The sequence below is a fragment of the Pinus tabuliformis genome, chromosome 8, assembly GCF_031772625.1.
Source record: "Pinus tabuliformis cultivar Carrire ecotype Pingquan chromosome 8, CPIR1, whole genome shotgun sequence".
Lineage (NCBI taxonomy): Eukaryota > Viridiplantae > Streptophyta > Pinopsida > Pinales > Pinaceae > Pinus > Pinus tabuliformis.
The window spans coordinates 628,037,755-628,060,211 of NC_142294.1; the positions used below are offsets into that span (position 1 = coordinate 628,037,755).

At 36.3% G+C, this 22,457-nt stretch overlaps 1 pseudogene; it reads right to left on the reverse strand.

The window, feature by feature from the left end:
* Positions 1–16,336: 16,336 nt before the first annotated feature.
* On the reverse strand, positions 16,337–17,802 carry LOC149237066 (uncharacterized; annotated as a pseudogene).
* Between the last annotated feature and the right edge of the window lie 4,655 nt (positions 17,803–22,457).

Sequence of the window (22,457 nt, forward strand, 5' to 3'; positions counted from 1 at the left end):
ATATTAAGCAAACTTAAAAGCAGAGCATGACAGTCATGAATTCTACTTTAACACTTCATTTGCCTAATTTGCAGAAGGAAAAGTAAGGAAATGATTCACATAACACACTTACAAGTAGAAAGAGAAACACACCATCAATACATGTGACCACAAGAATCCCAAAAAGGACTGCAAAACCCTGGTCTTCCTTTGCCAAAAATTGCAGAGATACAGTGAATAATACAATCAGAGCTTCTCCCTCAAGAGTCCAACCATGAAAATGAGCAAGAGAGTACATAATATAGATCATCTAACATCTTTCCCTGCCTCTAGGGGTCGAGTTCACTATCCTAGGAGCTGTTTCAACCAATTCTAAACTAAGCACTGAAAACTAGGCAGTCAAAACAACTTGCCTCTATAAACTAGGAAACCAATTCATTCATTTAATTTTCACCTATCTCATGAATGAATCTTCCAGAAGAGATACATAAGTGTAAAAGTGTCATAAATTTACATCATTTACAACAAGAAGGATAAAAATCAACTCCAAAAAGTCAAACACAGTCAAAACTACGTTTTGCTGTGACCTTGAAGACAAATTTGACCTCAACCCTAGACCTAAAAATTTTGACCTAAAGACAAAGACAAGTAACCTTGAACAGTTTAATGACTGAAACAACTTGATCCAGCAGTGCCAAGAGGGGGACAAAGACACCAGATCCTCCATCATGGTTATGGCATGCCTAACGGAATGCAAAGAATGACACTGATGAGACACCTATTTATGCAAATGCAAAGAGCTTTGATCGCTGATGGAGGGCTACTAGACCGACTCTAACAGTATGCATGTAATACAGCATGGAAAGTTTTGTGGAACAAATTCAACATTGTTGTCACCCTTGACACAATCTTTCACCAACAAGGGGATAATGTGAACAAATCTTGTTTTTGTAGAGTCCTCAATAACATAAGACATGTAGAACCTATTCTTGAAGATTGGGAGTTTCTTATGTCACGAGCTGATATGAGGTTGCATCCTAGAGAAAGAGATTTATTTAATGCAGTAGTTCACATGTTTCCAACAATTAATTTGGTCTCCTTCCATAATAGGCATATGTTAAATTCATTAAATTCTCCAATTGCACGATGCATTGTTGAGCATTCAAGGCATTCAGAAATCATTGGTGTTGATGATGATCAATTGGACCGTGAAGTTTTGTTGTGTCATAGTCAACGTGTTATGTTGACATGTAATTTATGTGTTGAAGTTAGCTTGGCGAATGGTGCACTTGGTTATGTTAAGGATATATTTTATACACCTACCCCTAAGCCACCTCAACTTCCAATGTTCATAATTGTTGTTTTTTTATAAGTATTTTGGTGTTCCATTTGATGCAAGCAATCCAAACATTGTCCCTATCACACCCGTGATAAGAGGAAATCAAAAACAAATTACTTTAAAGATGGCATGGGCTCTTACAATCCACAAGTCACAGGGATTGACTTTAGAATTAGTGTCAGTTGATATCGGGAATAAAGAGTAGCAAGGCCTTACCTTCGTAGCCATATCAAGAGTGAAATAAATAGATGGTTTATGCATTGCACTGACTTTCTCTTTTCAATGTTATGCCAAGATGAATATAGTGCATATGTTACAATTAGGAATAGAGAAGAGGAGTGATTGAATTCCATATTGCTATGACATACAACTAATAACATTGTGACCTTCTTTATGGTGTGTTTTTTGAATTTCTTTTATTGTCCTCTTGAATTACTTTTAATATAATAATCATTTTCATATATTTATGAGCTTAATAAATTCATCATATTCATAGTAATATTTGAGAAAGTTACTTACATCATTTTTCATGTTGTTCAATTTACTCTTTTTTTAAGTGCCTATTGTTCTGTTCTTTGCAACATACCATTCAGACATAAACAACAAGCTATATAAACCAATGACTAAAATCATTTTTATAACTGGTTCATATTGATATTAATATTGTGGATTCATATTACATCATGAAATGCAAAAATGGAGGTTTTGAATATTGGCCACAGTTTTATTCTATTTCCACTGTTTTTTCTATTGTATTATGAAATGAGGCTTATATTTGTCGAAATTTTTATATCATTTCGTTCATGTAACACTAGATATTTTTTTTTCATTTAACATTATAACATTAAGTTTTTTAACATAAATACAAATGGGGGGTTATGTTTTATATATGTGTGTGTGCTTATTTATTTTTGCATGTCTTTATTGATTTTTCTTTTGTCTTTTTGTTTTTCAAATGCAGATATGAACAATAATGATGTCACCTATTATTCTAGAATAGTGTGCAATATTGTTGGAGCTATAAGTTTTCCTTCCTATCTTCGGAACAATTTTGATAGAAAACATGGGTTCCATCCTGCTTTTATTGATGATCATATTCGTGAGCTAGATGAAATTAAAACACATGTAAAATACTTGTTACGTGTGCACCAGAGGGAGTCTAGGAGGAGAACATGAAGGAATTGGTTGGAAAGCATTAAGTACCTTGATCAATATCCTATTGATTTGAATTGGTGTTGATTTTGTCATCGATCTGGTTGTGTTTTAGAAGAGGTCACTCCATAGATGACTTTTGATGGAGTGTTTGAAATTCAATTTTGTAGTGGAATTATTTGATGTAATGAAAACAAAAAATATATGCTAAGACTCAATGTTCTTTTTGTGGTCGCAATGTTGGTGAAATAGAATTTTTTTTCTCGTTGTTGTTTTCATGTATAAAATTGTATATCTCTGGTCTTAAAATGTCCTATTATGTTGTTCTTCTTCAAATCCAATGTGTGCAATTTAGATGTGTTTTTCGCATTTATGTTCCTTTGTTCCAATGGCAGTGTTACTATTTTAGTTTTTTCTCTTACATTTGTGATTGTTGCGGTCTTTTGTGTGGATCCCTTCACTTTGTTCACATCTTTCATAAATGAAAATATTGTTTACATTTATAATATTATTGTTGGACTTTTATGTTCCAGGTGTTTATATCAATATTCTTGAGATTTATACTAATATTGATATCAATGTATTTATGGCTTAAAATTTGTTTATTTTTTATAATGTAGTGATATAAATGTGTTATTATTAATGTGATGATGATTTATCATGTTTTAATGCTTTATGGTTTGCAATGTGATTCTTATATTGGTTTTGGTTTATGTTTTTTATTATTGTTTTGTGTTATAGCATTATTTATGTTTATAATGTTTATCCCTTCAATTTATTAATGTGTTGCTTTCATAATATTAACAATCCCTAGGGTTTATTGATCCCTTAGGTTTATAATATTCATAGTCATGTGGGTTGATCAATCCATTGGGTTTAAAATATTAATTCCTATGTTTTATTAATCCCTTCTGTTTTTAATATTGATCCCTTGCCATTTTTTATCCCTTGGGTTTCTAATATTTTTCCCTTGGGTTTATTAATTCCTTAGGTTTATAATATCAAATGCTTGGGTTTCTTCATTCTTCAAGTTTTTAATATTAATAATTCCTTTGGTTTATCATTTAATCCCTTGGTTTTATTAATCTCGTGACCTTAAAAACTTAATTCCTGGGGTTTATTAATCGTTTGGGTTTTTAATATTAGCTCATTGGGTTTATTGATTCCTTGGGTATATTGATCCCTTGAATTTATTAATCATTTTTTTTATAATATTAATGCATTGGGTTTGTAATATGTTGAAATTTGGTACCGGAGGACAGGTGGTTCCCTAAGGCTTTGATCTTTGGCCTAGGGAAAAGTGTCTAAAAGAATTTAATTTTTCTCCTAAAGTGACTTTATAATTTTTATAAAGTCAAATCTAATTTAAAAGTGACTTTAAATGATAAAGTTACTAAAGTCTAATTTTAAAGTAACTTTTATAAAGTCAATGAAAAATTAGAAAGGAAAAGTGACTTTGGAAATAAATGACTAAGTGGGTCTTTATTAAAGTGGGGTGAATTAAAAAATAGAAAGTGAGATTTAAATGTGCATTTAATCTCATCCCTAGATCTCAATCTATTTCAGCCATTGGATTTAGGGATCACCCAAAAGTCACTTAGGGTTGGATTAAGAGAGAAAAAGGAGGAAAAGATCATTCATTCTTACATGAGTAGATTGAGAGAGAGAGAGAGAGCAAGAGAGCAAGGGAGATTTCTGGACAAGGAGGAGAAGGAGGCAGCAGCTTGGCACACATAACAAGGTAGCATTTAAGAAAATCCTTACAGGTGAATGAGCAAGCAGTAAAAGGCAGATTTTTGCTGAGCAAACAGTAAAAGGCAGATTTTTTTTCACAGAAATCGAGCCAGCTGATTTTCTGCACAAAAATCAAGGTCCGTACAGTCTGTACAGCCGTCAGTACCGTCCGTACAGCAGTATGTACTGTCCGTACAGTGGCCATACAACATTGTGTCGTTGTTTGGAAATTTCCAGTGGGCTGTGAGGCTCAGAAATCGAGATAATTTGTAAATTTGCTTGCTGATTTTTGCTGAAAATTTCTCACTGTAAAAAAGGAAATTTTCATAAATAAATAAGAGCTTTTGAACTGGTTTTCCCCAAGAGTTGTAGGGGTTTTTCCAGGGTCACATTGACAAAAAATCATTGTGTCTAAATATTTTAAATGGCTATTTGTAACTGCTGAATTTTTATTTCTGCATTTTCCAGCATTCTGTAAAATTTCCAAAATTTGTGTTTTCAGCAAAAAATAATAATTATTTTTTCAGTTGTTGAATGTATGGATATGGGAAAGGGCATTTAACTACATGGGAGAAATAAGGTGAAACTGAAAACCGGGGTGAGAAAACAGAAATTTCTACATGGTATCAGAGCTTGAGTGCTAAAGTGCAGTTTGGGACAGCAAGGAGAACAAATTACAACTGCTGATTTTCCACTCAAAAAATTCCAGCAAGCTAATTTTTCACAAACAACAGTTTTATCTTTACTACAGCAGTGCTATTTTTTCAGTTTTAGGACAACAGGATTTCATTGGGATTGAGGGTGGAGGATAGGTTGGATGGGCATACAAATTACAGTGTTTGGAAGGAGAGAATGCAGAGTATCTTTGAGGAGGCAGAAGTCTGGGATATCATGGTGCATACCACACAAAACCCTGTTGTTGTGCCTATTGATGCTACTCAGTTGGCTGAGTATAATAAAAAGAACAACAAGGGTAAGAGGTTGATTCTAGACAAAGTCAAAGACCATTGCATTTCTCATGCGAGAGGAAAGAGAAATTCCCATGAGATGTGGACAGCATTGTCCAATCTCTACCAGAGTACCAATGAGAACCGTAAAATGGTCCTGAAGGAGAAGTTGAAGAACATTAAGATGGGTAATGATAGTGCAGCTGGATATCTCACAAAGATTACTAATGTGAGAGATGAGTTGGCAGCAATTGGAGAGGCCATTCAACCCACTGAGTTGGTGCGGATTGCAGTGAATGGCCTCCCTCGTTCATGGATGAACTTTGCTGATGGGGTTTGTGCACGTGAGACCCTTCCCACATGGGAGAGGTTTTGGGATGATTGCATTCAGACAGAGATCAAGAAAGGTCAGCTTGGGGCAGCCAAGCTAGTTGAGCAGGATGAGGATGTAGCACTGTCGGTAGGAGGCAAGAAAGGCAAAGGAAAGAAGTAGGCTTCCACAAGCAATGGTGGGGGCAAAGGCAAAGGTAAAGGTAAACAGGGTGACACACAGAAGGACTATTCCAAGGTGAAGTGTTGGAATTGTCAAAAGATGGGACACTATGCAGTTGTGTGTCCGGAGAAGAAGAAGAAGAAGGGGAAGAACCAGACGTGGCAACTTTAGCAGAGGTTGAGGACTTTGCAATTCATTTTGACCGAGAGTTTGGGTTCACTGTGTATGAGTCCTCTAGTGTAGGATCACCTGCCACACAGGTTTAGAGGGAGCATGCTTTTCCCTCGATTAGCGGAGCATCTTTAGGTATCTGGTATGAGGACAGTGGGGCTTCACGTCACATGACAGGAGTCCGTGAGTACTTCTCAGAGCTTTCAGAAAGTGGCACTGATATTGAGGTAGTACTCGGTGATGATAGAGTTGTTAGAGTAGTCGGTGTGGGGACTCTGACATTTCAGAGGGAGTCGAAACCTCCCTTGAAAGTGTCAGATGTTCTTTATGTGCCAGGGATGAGGAAGAACCTCATATCCGTCTCAGCTTTGGAGGACAGAGGATATGAGGTACTGTTCAGGGGAGGACAGGTGTTGATGTATCCCAAGCGTACTCCAGTTGATTCAGCTAGAGTGATAGGTGTACGCCATGCAAAGGTGTACAAGTTTGCATTCCAGTCCCTTGTGGCATTGAGCAGTAGTACCGATAGCAGAGCTAGCAGTTCTAAGCTGTGTGAGATTTGGCACCGCAGGATGGGACATATGTATCATGGAGCCTTGAGGACTTTGCAGGAGATCACTACAGGTGTGCTAGATTTCAGTACCGATCACTTTGATACCTGCATAGGATGTGCAATGGGCAAGTTTGCCAAATCCCCTTTTCCCAGCAGTGATAGCAGAGCAACTGGGATACTTGATTTGATTCATTCTGATGTGAGCGGTTGGATGTCTCATGTTTCCTTGAGTGGATATGAGTACTATGTTTTATTAATTGATGATCGCTCCAGGAGGACCTAGATTTATTTCTTGAAGACCAAGGGTGAGGTCTTCAAGCGGTTTCAGGAGTTTAGAGCTCTTGTGGAGACATAGACAGGTCGGAAGATCAAGTCCCTGAGGTCGGACAATGGGGGAGAGTACACCCTTGGAGAGTTTTTTTACTATTGTGTGGAAGCAGGAATTAGGAGGGAGTTCACTGTTCCTTACAACCCCCAGCAGAACGGGGTTGCGGAGAGGAAGAACAGATCCATCGTAGGGGCTGCCAAAGCCATGTTACATGATCAGCGGTTGCCATTTTTCTTGTGGGCAGAGGCCTACAACATAGTTGTTTACTTGCAGAACAGGAGTTTGCATCGTGTCTTGGGGCACATGACTCTAGAGGAGGCTTTCTCTGGGAAGAAGCCTAATATTGGTCATCTTCGTATCTTTGGATGCATTACATACTCCTACATACCCAGGGAGAAGAGGACCAAACTAGAGCCCACCGTAGAGAATGGTATCTTTGTGGGCAACAGTGAGACCTCAAAGCCCTTTCGGATTTACATTCCTGCACAGAGGAGAGTTGTTGTTAGGCAGGATGTGAAGTTCGAGGAGGACAGGGCCTTTAGGAGATCACGGGAGTTAGAGTATTTGGATCAGCCAGACCCTCAGAAGCAGTTGAGTCAGTCGCAGGGATCCAGTGGGAAGGGATCAGGAGGATCTGGAGGTACATCTATGAGGATGTCAGGTCCGTCAGTGAGCAGTGGCTCGCTGAGCCAAAGGGGTGGTGCTCTGGGCAGCATACAGAGCAGTTCACTAGGGAGTCCACTGATGGACAGTTCACACGGTACCTCAGCTTCTACAGGTTCAGGGACAGGTAGGAGGATAGCAGATAGACAGTCAAGAGTTCAGGCCCCTGATGATGATGAGGAGGAGGAGTTTCATTCTCCAGTGGGAGAAGTGTGCTCAGGGAAGAGGAAGCCCAAGTGGCTTCAGGACACCTTAAGAGATGCCACATCTGTTGCTGAGCCGAAGAGGCCGGTCAAAGAGAGTAGACCACCTGAGAGGTTTTGTAGCTATATGGCAATGGTTACCAGCATCCTTGACTCTAAGCCTTCTAGCTATGAGGAGGCAGCTAGCCAGCAGGTCTGGAGAGAGGCCATGCAGGAGGAGTATTCTTCTATCATGAAGAATGATGTTTGGGAGGTGGTGCCGAGGCCTGAGGGAAAATCCGTGGTTACTTCCAGATGGCTTTACAAAGTAAAGCATGCTGCAGATGGCAGCATTGATAAATTCAAAGCGAGGTTTGTGGCTAGAGGGTTCTCCCAGGTAGAGGGAGTTGATTATGAGGAGACCTTCGCTCCCGTGGCTCGATATACTTCGATCTGCTCCATTATATCGATAGCAGCAGAGATGGGTTGGAAGATCCACCAGATGGATGTGAAGACTGCATTTCTCAATGGCTTCATATAGGAGGAGGTGTACATTGAGCAGCCACAGGGCTTTGAGGTGCATGGAAAGGAGTCCCATGTGTGCAAACTTAAGAAGGCCCTTTATGGCCTGAAGCAAGCTCCCAGAGCTTGGTCCTCCAGGATAGATACATACTTGTAGGGGTTGGGTTTCACAAAGAGTGAGGCAGATCCGAACCTTTACTTTATTATGATAGGTGAGGAGCCTCTCATTCTGGTGTTGTATGTGGATGACTTGGTCATTACAGGTGCAGAGAGACTCATAGAGCACTGCAAGAGAGATCTTGCGGCGGAGTTTGAGATGAAGGACATTGGCTTGATGCATTACTTTTTGGGTTTGGAGGTGTCGCAGGAGGAGGGGAATTTCTTCCTGGGTCAGGGGAAGTATATTGTGGACATCCTTGGCAGATTCCACATGGAGGATTGTAGACCCATGTCGACACCGATGATCACCAATTGGAAGAAACTTCATGCTTCGGATTCTGAGTTGGTGGATCCCACATTGTATAGGCAGCTGATTGGTTCCTTGATGTATTTGGTCAACACTAGACCAGATATTTGTTTTGTAGTCAACACAATGAGTCAGTTTATGTGTGAGCCTAGGAAGGTTCACTGGGTGGCTGCAAAACACATTTTGCGGTACTTGCAGGGGATAGTGGATTATGGTCTGGACTACAGGCAGGGGGATGGAGTGAGATTGGCAAGTTACACTGATTCTGATTGGGCAGGTTGTGCTTCTGATAGGAAGAGCACTTCAGGGTGCTGTTTTGGGTTGGGTTCGGCAGTAGTGTCATGGTTCAGCTGGAAGCAGCAGTCAGTAGCATTGAGTTTAGTGGAAGCAGAGTATATGGCAGCCAGTCTAGCTAGTTGTGAGGCCATCTGGCTTCGCAAGATGTTGTTTGGCTTATTTGGTCAGCTGTTGAGACCTTCAGTGATTTACTGTGATAATCAGAGTTGCATTAAACTCACGGCGAATAGAGTATTTCATGATAGGTCAAAGCATATCGGGATCAAATATCATTTCATCAGAGACTGTGTTCAGAAGGGCGCTGTGAAGCTTGAGTATATTCCCACTTATGAGCAAGTTGCAGATATTCTTACCAAAGCCTTACCACGGGGCAAGCATGACTACTTCAGAGACAAGATGGGTGTAGTGAGGAACACCTTCCTCGGTAAGAGGGAGTGTTGAAATTTGGTACCGGAGGACAGGTGGTTCCCTAAGGCTTTGATCTTTGGCCTAGGGAAAAGTGTCCAAAAGAATTTAATTTTTCTCCTAAAGTGACTTTATAATTTTTATAAAGTCAAATCTAATTTAAAGGTGACTTTAAGTGATAAAGTTACTAAAGTCTAATTCTAAAGTGACTTTTATAAAGTCAATGAAAAATTAGAAAGGAAAAGTGACTTTGGAAATAAATGACTAAGTGGGTCTTTATTAAAGTGGGGTGAATTAAAAAATAGAAAGTGAGATTTAAATGTACATTTAATCTCAGCCCTAGATCTCAATCTATTTCAGCCATTGGATTTAGGGATCACCCAAAAGTCACTTAGGGTCGGATTAAGGGAGGAAAAGGAAGAAAAGATCATTCATTCTTTCATGAGCAGATTGAGAGAGAGAGAGCAAGAGAGCAAGGGAGATTTCTGGACAAGGAGGAGAAGGAGGGAGCACCTTGGCACACATACCAAGGCAGCATTTAAGCAAATCCTTATAGGTGAATGAGCAAGTAGTAAAAGGCAGATTTTTGCTGAGCAAAAAGGAAAAGGCAGATTTGTTTTTGCACAGAAATCGAGGCCGCTGATTTTCTGCACAAAAATCGAGGTCTGTATAGTCTGTCCGCACCATCCATACAGCCTGTCCGTACAGTCCATATAGTCGTTCGTACAGCAATTCGTACTGTCTGTACAGTGGCCGTACAGCATTGTGTTGCTGTTTGGAAATTTCCAGTGGGCTGTGAGGCTCAGAAATCGAGATAAGTTGTAAATTTGCTTGTTGATTTTTGCTAAAAATTTCTCACTGTAAAAAAGGCAATTTTCAGAAATAAAGAAGAGCTCTCGAACTGGTTTTCCCCAAGAGTTGTAGGGGGTTTTTCCAGGGTCACATTGACCAAAAATCACTGTGTCTAAATGTTTTAAATGGCTATTTGTAACTGCTGAATTTTTATTTCTGCATTTTCTAGCATTCTGTAAAATTTCCAGAATTTGTGTTTTCAGCAAAAAAAATATTATTTTTTCAGTTGTTGAATGTATGGATATGGGAAAGAGCATTTAACTACATGGGAGAAATAAGGTGAAACTAAAAACCGGGGTGGGAAAACAGAAATTTCTACATAATATTAATAATCTCTTTGTTTTATTAAACCCAAATATTAAGGGTTAAATATTTGTCCAACTATTTATGATTATGTCAATATCACAATAGATTAATCTAATATGGAAACCAACCATGGTCAACCATGTTTATTTTAGGGTTTATAATAGTCATGTTAGGGTTTATATACGTTGGGTTTATAATTTTTATCCCTTAGGTTTATTATTCCCTTAGGTTTATAATATCAATCCTTTCGGTTTATTGATCTAAGGGTTCATATTCCTAGGGTTTAATATTATTCAATAATGGTCAACAATAAACAACCATGTTCGAAAGATCAACAATTATCCAACATCAATCGTTTGAGTTTATTATTCCTCGTTCAAAGATGGTTTACTATGATGTCAACCATGGTCAACCATAATCCAACATGGAATTGTGATAAGGATTGTCTCAATATGAAATGAAATGATGGTCAGTCATGTTTATTTTAGTGTTTATAATATTTATCTTAGGGTTTATATATGTTGGGTTTATAATATTAGTCCCTTGGATTTAATATTATTTCCTTGGGTTCATAATCCCTTGCGGTTTTAGTATTAATCCCTTCGTTTTATTATTCCTTTGGGTTTCTCATATAAATCCCTTGGGTTTATTATTCCCTTAGGTTTATAATATAGATCATGGCCAGCCATTGTGAATCATAGCCAAACATGGTCAACCATGGTTGAATGTCACATTTTTACAAGGAATGTCTCACCATGAAATTAAATAATGTTTATTTTAGTCTTTGTAATATTTATATTTGGATTTACGAATGTTGGGTTTATAATATTAGTCCCTTGGGTTTAATATTATTCCCTTGGGTTCATAATCCCTTGGGATTTTAGTATTAATCCCTTAGGTTTATTATTCATTTCAGTTTATTATTCCCTTAGGTTTATAATATCAGTCATGGTCAACCATGGTCAACCATGGTTGAATGTCACATTGTGACAAGGATTGTCTCACTCAGAAGTGCGATTAAAATTGAAAGGCATGCCAATAACCTCAATAGGGATGATGGCTGGAAATTAAGTAAAAGCTAGATTCTAGCTCTCTCCTCTTGACCCTTCACTCCCTCTCCTTTCCCCTTTCCATTCCTTCTAGTTCTCCCTTCTCGCCTTCTGGTTTTTCCTCCTTTCCCCTTTCCGTTCCTGTTGGTTCTCCCTTCTTGCCTTCTAGTTTCCCCCCTAGATCTTTCCTTAATTTTCTTTTATTTCTTTGTTTTGTTGTTGAAGTATATCTCTTTCCTAATATTAGCTTTTTCCTTCCTGCTTTTTTTTGTGATTAGTTTTCCTCCTTCCTATTATAGTTAATAGTTTATATATATTAAAATAATAGATTAAAATTATTATATATTATTAACCAATTTATTGTATTATAAGTGAATTTAAATATCATGATAAGGATTTTTAACATTATTAATCTCTACAATATCAATAATAATGGAAATATTATCAGTTCATCTTTAACCATCCTCCATTTTTATGAGATTAGTTTTCATTCTTCCATTCTTAGTCTTTTATTTTTTATTCTAAATTAAAATTATTATCATAGAAATTAATATATCGAATTATATTAAAATAATGCATTTAATATTAATCTCTATAATAATATTATTAATCTCTATAATAATATTATACCATTGGTACATTATTGTTTGGATTTAATATTACAGTCCCCCTATAAGATTAATAATATTAAATTAAATACTATTCCATCAATAAAAGATAGGGTCAGACCCTAACCCACTACACTTTTTAAACTAACTATTTATATATGACATTACTTTTAAACATTTAACTTATGATTTCTAAATAATATTAGTTTCCATTACTATTAGTCAAACCCTAACAAACTATTTTATTAATTATCTCTAGACATTACTACTACAATTGTTAATATGAATTAGCTCTAAAAATTAATATTTAATTCCAATATTCCATTTATAATACTGAAATTTAATATTTATTTATTACATAACAGTTACTTTGTAACTAAATTTAATTTTATCATTTAAAATATCGAAAATAAATATTTATTTACTACATTTTTGTTACCTAACAACGATTTCCCAATGGCTATATTCCAATAGCAAACTCTGGGCAGTGATGCAACCTGGCTATTTATTCCCTTAGATATATTGATTTCTCACCTTGTCGTGAGGATGAACCACATTAGCTTGTTCGAAACATCGACAAAATCCTAACGATGTGACTAATCCAAAACACTGATATCAACATTATGGATCACAAAAGTCTCAGATCTAACAAAATAAACCATGTTTATTTTAGTCTTTGTAATATTCATATTTGGGTTTACGAATGTTGTGTTTATAATATTAGTCCCTTGGGTTTAATATTATTCCCTTGGGTTCATAATCCCTTGGGGTGATAGTATTAATCCCTTGGGTTTATTATTCATTTGGGTTTATAATATCAATCCCTTGGGTTTATTATTCCCTTTGGTTTATAATATCAATCATGGTCAACCAGTTTCAATCATAGCCAACCATGGTCAACCATGTTTGAATGTTTGTTTGTGATAAGGATTGTCTCACCATAAAAAAAACCATGGTTATTTTAGTGTTTGTAGTATTTATATTTGGGTTTACCAATGCTGGATTTATAATATTAGTCCCATGGTTGAATGTTGCCTTTAGAAAAATATTGTCTCACCATGAAAATAAACCATGTTTATTTTAGTGTTTGTAATATTTATATTTGGGTTTACCAATGTTGGGTTTCTAATTTTAGTCCCTTGGGTTTAATATAATTCCCTTGGGTTTATTATTAATTCCCTTGGGTTCATAATATCAATCCCTCGGGTTCATAATATCAATCCTTTGGGTTTATTATTAACTTGGTTTATAATATCAATTATGCTCAACCATAACCAACCATAGTCAACTGTGGTCAATCATGGTCCGATCTCACATTATGAAACAAATTGTCTCCACTTAGGATTTATACACCTTAGCTTTTTAATATTAGCCCCTTAAGTTTAATATTATTCCCTTAGGCTCATAATCCCTTAGGGTTTTAGTATTAATCCCTTGTGTTTATTGTTCTTTTCGGTTTATAATATCAATCTCTTGGTTTTGTTGTTCTTTTGGTTTATAATATCAATCGCTTTGATTTATTATTCCCTTACGTTTATAATATCGATCATGGTCAACCATTGACAAACATAGCCAACCATGCTTAGCCATAGTTGAATGTCAAATTGTGACAAGGATTGTCTCACCATGAAAATAAACTATGTTTATTTTAGTCTTTCTAGTATTTATATTAGAGTTTACCCAGTATTAAACGGTTGGGTTTATTAGTTCCTTGGGTTTATAATATTAGTCTCTATTGTTCAATATTATTTCCTTCCCTCGGGTTCATAATCTCGAGGAAATAATATTAAACAAAAAGGACTAATATTATAAACCCAATGTATACAAACCTTAAGATACATATTAAAAATACTAAAATAAATATGGTTGAATTAATAAAGCCTCAAAACTATTATAATAATAATAATAATTATTATTATTATTATTATTATTATTAATTAATATTATTATAATAATATAATGATAATATAATATTATTATGAGTTTATATTACTATTATAATATTAATATTAACTTATAATAATATATATAAATAATATGGTTGTTATTATTTATATAATTATTAATAATGTGATTGAGATAAGTCTATCGATTTATATCAAATACATTGAAAAATGTAGTTGTGCTAGTTTAAATATTATTTAAATATTTTATATAGTTATTTAATTATTTTATATAGTTATTTAATTATTATTTTTTATCGAATTGAGGCTTGTGTGATCCATATCAATTTATGAGAGATTCTTCAGCATAAATCACATAGAATATCATTTGTCGACGCATTTTGAACCAACTTCCTTACAACAGTAAATGTGAATGCAGTTTTTGTTGTTTGCATCTGAAATGCAAGTGAGACACAGCAGCAGTGCATTGTAACCCACGCAGCAGCGTGAAGAAAAATTTTCCCATTGTGAAGAAGGGAAGCACGCATAAGTGCACAAGTAAAGAATTCTCACACAACAGTGTGAATGTGAGAAAGGGAAGGCGCAGCAACGCATATGTAAGAATTTTTTTTATTAACGCACAGCAATGCAGAGTTTGTAAAGAAATGTAAGTGAAGTGCAGCAACACAATAGCAAGTAGTGAAACGCACAGTAATGCAGGTGTAGACGCAGTAGCGTGGAGCAGACACAGCAGTATGGGGTAGATGCAGCAAAGAAGATGGCACAACAGTGCAGTAGAAAATATGTAGCAGCATAAAAGAACAATGTAATGGGTATGCACAACAGTGCAATGAATGTTTTGTTTTGGAATTGCACTTGAAGCAGTCATTTGGTGAAACCCTCTGTTAAAGAGGAAGGTGCTTTTTAGCACAGTGTCATGGTGAATCCCTCTATCAAGAGGAAGATGCTTTTTAGCATACACTGGTGAATCCCTCTGTCAAGAGGAAGGTGCTCTTCAGCACAGTCTCAGGTGAATCCCTCTATTAACAGGAAGACAACTTTGATTGTTTGTGGAACTGCATGAAAAGCAGTATTGGTGAATCCCTCTATGTGAGGAAGATATTTTTTGTAACAGCAGTTGGTGAATCCCTCTATGTGAGGAAGTGTTTGGGTATGACTGATTGCCCAGCAGTTGAAATTAAAGGGGAGTGCTGGAATGTTAATTCCAACTGCAGGTTGCAGACACCGTGCAGGCAGACGTGGGCAGCCAACTCAGCAGCCGTACCAACGCCCAAACCGCTCAGCAAAACCGCCTTCCAATCTCGGACCGCCTTCCAGCGTAAAGTTGTTTTCGTACACAAGAGCCCGATACAATTTGGTGTTGACGCGTGGCTCTCCCCATACGTAAGCAAAAGTCATTTCTCGGGCGCTAAAGTCCTGCAGCAAAAGGTCTCCCGATATTCATCACCGCCGTCCGATTGCCTTCATCAACCTCCGCTGTCAATTGTTCCAAGATGCATACGAGCCAGCAATTAAATGCATTGCGTGGAGTGTAAAATAAAGTCTGGTTGACCGCCTGTTCCATCTGCAAAAGGGTTAAAACAAATTTAAATATGGTCGTAGAAAGTTGGTAAACATTGAAGTTTTTTATTTACAGCACGTAAAATAATTAAGTGCACGTTTGTTTTATGTTTTCATATAAGCTTTTGTTTTAGGGTTAAAACGTTTTGTAGTGTTGACCATTTTTGATAACATGCACATATGAATAAAAAGAGGAACGCAGAAGGGGAATGGTGAACTTTGGTGTTGCACAGCAGTGCATAAAAAATCAGTTGCTCATTGTAATGAAAATCGTGTAGTGTGAGAGAGGATAATGCACAGCAGTGCTATCCGCGAAGAACAAGGGAGCAGCATGTCTTTTGTTGACTGGTGGTGAAGCTCGCGGCAGCGAAAGAACAAGGGAGATGCACAGCAGTGCATAGAACAGTGTTGATTTTTAAATGTATTGGATTTGCATTGAAATGCAAAAGAAAAGAACGCACAGGTATTTTTGAAATTGGAATGTAATGAAATTTTACTGCATATGTAAATTTATTTTACAGCAGTATATGTAAAATGTTTTTCACAGCAGTGAATGTAAAAAGGGGTTTTACAGCAGTAAACCCAGCACAGTAAATTCTCAGGTGGAGACAGTTTTGTTGATTGTTTTTGGTAAATCCCTCTCAGTGAAAGAGGATGAATGTTGTTTCAGGCATTTTATATTTTAATGAATACAAGGATTTTTATGGCTGTGTAATACTCTGTTCTGAGAATTTTTACTAAAAGCTTCCCTGTGCAAAAAGATCCTGAGGCAGAGAAACAGAGCATTGCCTCTGTGTGTTTAGTTTTGTTTGTTTTTGGGATTTTATCAAAAAAATCCCCAACATGGAGAAGGAGTACGATAACGACGAGCATAAGAATAACGTTGGCTGAACCCACGACCTCTTCGCACACGTTTAGGTGTGCCCTCTGGGCTACGACTTCTTGTTGTAGTCTGACTTTGATTAGGAGGGGGAAGTGTACTCTTATCAACAACAGGACTACGACTTTTCGGGGGACTTTGGGTTAGGTGGGCTAGGTTTGGGCTAGGTTTTGCAGTAGTCTGACTTTGATTAGGAGGGGAGAGTGTACTCTTATCAACAACAGGACTACCACTTCTTGAAAACCTTCTGCTTGGAGGACTGCTTCGACTTTTCAGGGGACTCTGGCTTAGGTTTTGTCATGAATGTCTACTCAAACTCCTTCGTGGACTCCTGCTTAAAGCCCTACGAGTGATCACACTTGGGCTTCTGCTTAAATGCCTACGAGCTATCACACTTGGGCTCCTACTCAAACTCATTCGAGGACTTCTACTGAATACTCTTCTGGGGCTTCTACTCAGGCTCCTGCTCAAGTTCCTCCGAGGACTCTCACTCTGGCTCCTGCTCAAGTCCCTCCGTCGCTTTGTATGTCTATGCTTGCTTTTTCTAGACGATTTCTTCTTTCTTCTCACCCTGTCATCTTTACTTGAAGTGCTAGTATCATCTGATGAAGAGTACGAATCAGACTCACTGGCAGAGGTGTCTGAATCTGAATCCGTGTCCGATGAGGTGTCTGAATCAGAAGAATAATGGCGACGCCTCCTCTTTCTTCTGTCCTTGCGCACCCTCGCATGCTTTTTCCTTTTACGCATTTTCTGACTATCATCATCACTTGACACAACTTCTTTTGTGGCCTTCGGGTTCTTTCCTTTCTTTTTATTTTCATCAATAGAAACTACACCATTATCTTTGGCGGCAGAAACTTGACCACAATTGGAAATCTTAACTGGAAAAATAGGTCTGCCTCGATCTGCAGTGGGTAACTGCTCAATTTTCTTCATAGCATCCATTCCTTCCGCAACTCTTCCAAAGACAACATGCTTGCCATCAAGATGAGGTGCAGCAGCAAAAGTAATAAAAAACTGAGAACCATTGGTGTGCGGACCAGCATTGGCCATAGATAGAATATCGGGGCCATCATGACGTAACTGAAAATTTTCATCCGCAAATTTTCCACCATATATACTTTCTCCTCTGGTACCATCTTTCTTTGAAAAGTCGCCTCCTTGAGCCACAAATCCTTTAATTATTCGATGAAAAGTGGATCCTTTGTAATGCAGGGGCTTTTTTGTTGTTCTACCAATACCCTTCTCTCCTGTACAGAGTGCTCTAAAATTTTCTGCAGTTTTAGGCACAATATCTGCAAAAAGCTCCAATACAATGGTTCCTGCTAGCTCACCATCAACTAAAATATCCATAAAAACCCTGGGATTTCTTTTTGGTTTCATTTTTTCGGTCTTCATGGATACTTTGGCAAGGACTGTCGAACTCCAGGAAGTTGAGAATAATATCAGAATCTGAAAAGAAACAGAAACATAGGCTTTCAAGCACTGTTCATGTCTAAACTCTCGCTGTTACTCGTAGTCGCATGGATTGTTTGGTTTTCCTTCGATATATGGTTTACCAAATATGTATATATGTTTACAACATGTAACAATTGGAGGGTAATCAAAATTAAAATTTTGCACACGTCGGTAAAATAAAATAAAAAAATAAAAATCTAATTTTTTTTGTTTTTATCTAAAACATTTAAATAATGTTTGCTGATAAAAAAGTTTGCCAGTTAAGAATTGGATCCCTTTAGATCTGTATTTACAATGGATTTATGCTAGCATATATAAATGGATGAGTTTTTGAGGGGTGGTGGGAGGGTCCACTTCATGCCAAGTATTTTGTTTGATTAACATATATGGGTTATATATTGAATGTTATGTAAGGTTTTAATATGGAGACCATGGTGAAAGTGGAAGACAGGTATGCATATATTTAGTTTATATAACTTGTGTAATATGTATTAGTTTTATAACTTTACTATATATTTAGTTTGAGTGGGCTTAATGGTTAAGAGCATGTGTTTCTTCCTAAGAGGTTGTAGGTTCAAAACCAAAGTAGGGTACAGTATGTATGCCTTTGTAGGCTTAGGAGTCAGATCATTGGATGAAGATAGGTCCTTTGTCCCTAAATGGATGAGTCTTTGAGAGGTGGTGGGACAGTCCACTTCATGCCAAGTATTTTGTTTGATTAACATATATGGGTTATATATTAAATGTTATGTAAGTTTTTAATATGGACACCATGGTGAAAGTGGAAGACACGTATGCATATATTTAGTTTATATAACTTGTGTAATATGTATTAGTTTTATAACTTTACTATATATTCAGCTTCAGTGGGCCTAATGGTTAAGAGCATGTGTTTCTTCCTAAGAGGTCACAGGTTCAAAACCAAAGTAGGGTAGAGTATGTATGCCTTCATAGGCTTAGCAGTCAGATCGTTGCACGGAGATGGGTCCTTCGTCCCACAAACATGGGGTCTCATACACCAATTTGGTGTATGGCTTAGATGTGACCTTAAAATTGGATAATAATAATAATAATAATAATAATAATATATGTGGGGTTTTATATAGTTGTGGAGATGTATATTTCGCAATACTTTTTTTTAGATTTTATATATGTGTGTGTGTGTGTGTGTGTGTGTGTGCACTTATGTACGATATAGTGATCAAGAGCAATTGAATAATGTATTTTATGTGGTTTTCAATTTATATAAGTATAGCATGTATATTTGGTAATCACGGGCCCATTGGTGGTAAATATGTATGGGCGTGCCTCGATGGTTTATGGTTAATGACCAATACATGTACAACTTTAAGTAGATATGTCTATGGCATGAAGCCACTATATATATTGATCATCAACCAACAGGGTTGAAAATGATATAAATATATATATCATGGTTATCGTGGGGCATGGAGGGCCTGGTAGATGCTAGGGTGGCAGCTGATGTGGATAGACATACCCGTAATGATAAAAATTCCATATGCCCACAACTGTTAAGTAGTAGTGGAAGGAAGGTAGTGACAAATCAATGCTAGAAGCAAGCAGATTTGGATTTCAAATATGGAAGGAAATGGGAAAAAAAGCACAGACTTCACAAGGCTCTAACTTTTAGCCCGATTATCAGAATTTGGCATATAACCAATCAATAGAAAGGTAATCTCGAATAGATAACAATGATTCACCCAGGAATTTAATTTGTGACCAAAAATTCTAAGAAATTCAGAAGAAAATCTACTACACTCTTAAAAGAGATAGAAAAGGTCTAACAGACTGAAGAATTTCGGAGGACTTAAATTTTAGCCTACGTCGAAATGGTGAAAATGAATAGTTAATGAAGAACTATTGATGAGGAAAATATCTAGGAAAACCCATAATTTAAATTTGGATGATAATTTTGGGACATTAGCTCTTCAAAAGCTACAGGGATTAGAAAAAGAGCTTGACACTTAAAATTTCTAAAGGGCATATCTTTTAGCCCAGAAACCAGAAATTGGAAAGTAAGCAATCATTAGAAAGTTATTTACTAGAAGATCAAGAAGGTGAACCCAAAATTAGAATCTAGGATGGAAAGGTGGGAGAAAACATCCTAAAAAGTTGCACGTCATGATGACTCTTACAGTGACAGGGGAGTTGTGTAGGGAAGACTTGGAAAATTAGTTGATAGCATGACATGGCAGTAAATACAAGTATAGTTGTAATAGTGGTAGCTATGAGAGGAATAAGTGGTTGGTAATTTTGAGTAGAAAATTGTACTATAAACTCCCTGATATGAGAGAAATTGAACAAGAAAATTTCTTTAACCTCCTCATTGTTGTTGTATTTATGATATTAAAGACGATATGGAACTTATATGTTGTACATGCATGAATGTATGTGAAGCATGAGCATGTGTGTGTTGAATGCATGTTGTTTAACTGCATTAGGAATAAGTATTTATGCAATAGCTCATATATAAGCTAACCAAGGTTGTTGTATTGATGGTATTATAGCTATCAAGATAACAATCATGCAGAGTACAGGCCCTATTGGCTTGTTCTCTTGACTTATGTGAAGGCCTTGACAAAATGGATCAATCTTTATGTTAATTATAAATTTTATTTATTTAATCTATATTAAATAAAATCAACTAATTACATGATTTCACTACTATAATTAACCTAAAACTAGTGTTAAAAATGAGTAAAAGATAGCTATGAAATTGTTTATTTTGGTCGGTCACCAAAATTTATATTTATGTTAGGGAAGAGATGTCTAATGTTGTGCAAGGACCAGTAACTATTATATTATTGGTCCCCCAAGCCACTAGAAATTGAGAGATGTGCAACCACTTTTTAAACAAAAATATATAAAATTAAGTGCAAATATATTTTACTTTATGTCCATAAATAGTGATCTGAATTTAAATAGGGACACAACAAATTACAGATATAACCATAAATATAGAGATGCAACAAAAATAACACTTTATTTCGTTAATATCCAATATTGAAATATGCTTACAAACAGAATGGAAATAAGGATAGCTTAGATGATGACAACTTATATTTGAGGAGAGATGTGGAGGCTACATGCCTCTGAATTGTGTTACAATGAGGCTTAAGGGCCTATTTATTATTGGAAAACATGATAAAACCCTAAAAAACCAAAACCATAACCCCAGGAGATGTAACACCAAGAGTTTGTGGGCGTCGTTGACGTTAGTTGGGTAGCCAACTTTCTAGGGTTGTAACTTGGTCATATTATCTCCATTTGCTGCGTATGATACCTTTTTGGAAATGTCGCGTTGAGTATTACAGGTTTCATCGCATGCCCCTACTGTTTAGGGGGTCAAAACTGCTCCAGAAGTTTAGGACGTGAAAAACTACTAAAAAAAGTAAATGCTAAAATGAACAAGGAAACATATGAAATTGACTAGGGGGTCTAGGTGGAATAGGTGGGTGGCCACCAATATCCACCTGGATCAAATAGTATTTTAAATACCAAGATTAAAAAACATATTTTCCAAACTATAAAACAAATAAAACTATAAATCCTACCAAAATGGTCTGCTCCTGAAGTACAAAGTATCCATCACTTCAACCCCACTAAACTGATCTGAATTTATGCATCCCAAATTCACATTCATACATGCACATATAAATAGATGATTTATGTCATCCATAAAGGTTGTGTTATTCAACAATTCATCCCACTATGTTCATTAAATGAGACCCAACCCATTAAATTTCCCATTAAAATAGATCAAATCAGAGCACATGGATCAACCATAACATATTCTCAGTCATTGGATCACATCCAAATTAATTCAAATCACACATTCAAAAATAATTGATTGAAATCCATGTCAATCCTTGCCACGAATCAAATTCAAGCGCAAAAAACTATAAAAGAAGTTGCAAAACGCCACATTCAAATTCTTCACTAGCACTAGAGACATACCATCACAAAACATTTCAAGGTATATTTAGGCATTCAGGTTATTTATTTCAGACTATTTATTTACATGTTTTGCACATTTTTTGCACATGTTATCATAATTTGAAGGTTATTTATTTATAATTTTTGCACAAGTTATCATAATTTATTTTAATGATGGAACTTAATTTAATTTTCCAATATTTTGATTGTGTAAACTAGAGATTGTAGTGTAACAAATGGTCTATGCATTTCAACATTCTTATGAACGTTTTTATTTTTATTAAAAGAATAAAATTATTTTTTAATAATACCAAGAACCAACACAACCACTGCAACTATTTGGATTTGAATTTTCTACAAATAACCACACAAACTAGTTAGTTTTATTCTAAATGTTATTAGCTCGTTTTGAATGACTATAGATAAAAGCCAAGATTATGCAATTTAGGTTTCCTTTTCATACAAGGAGGGTATGGAACTCTAATGAAAACATAGGCCATGAATTTTTTTAGAGGCTTATATATATGATTACCGAGGTTGGAACTAATGTTCAAACTCTGTGAGTATTCAAAGCACATTAGCTTTGTCAAAATCCAAGGCAACGCAAATACATAGTGGCCATGGAGAGGTACACCTATAGGGATGGGTG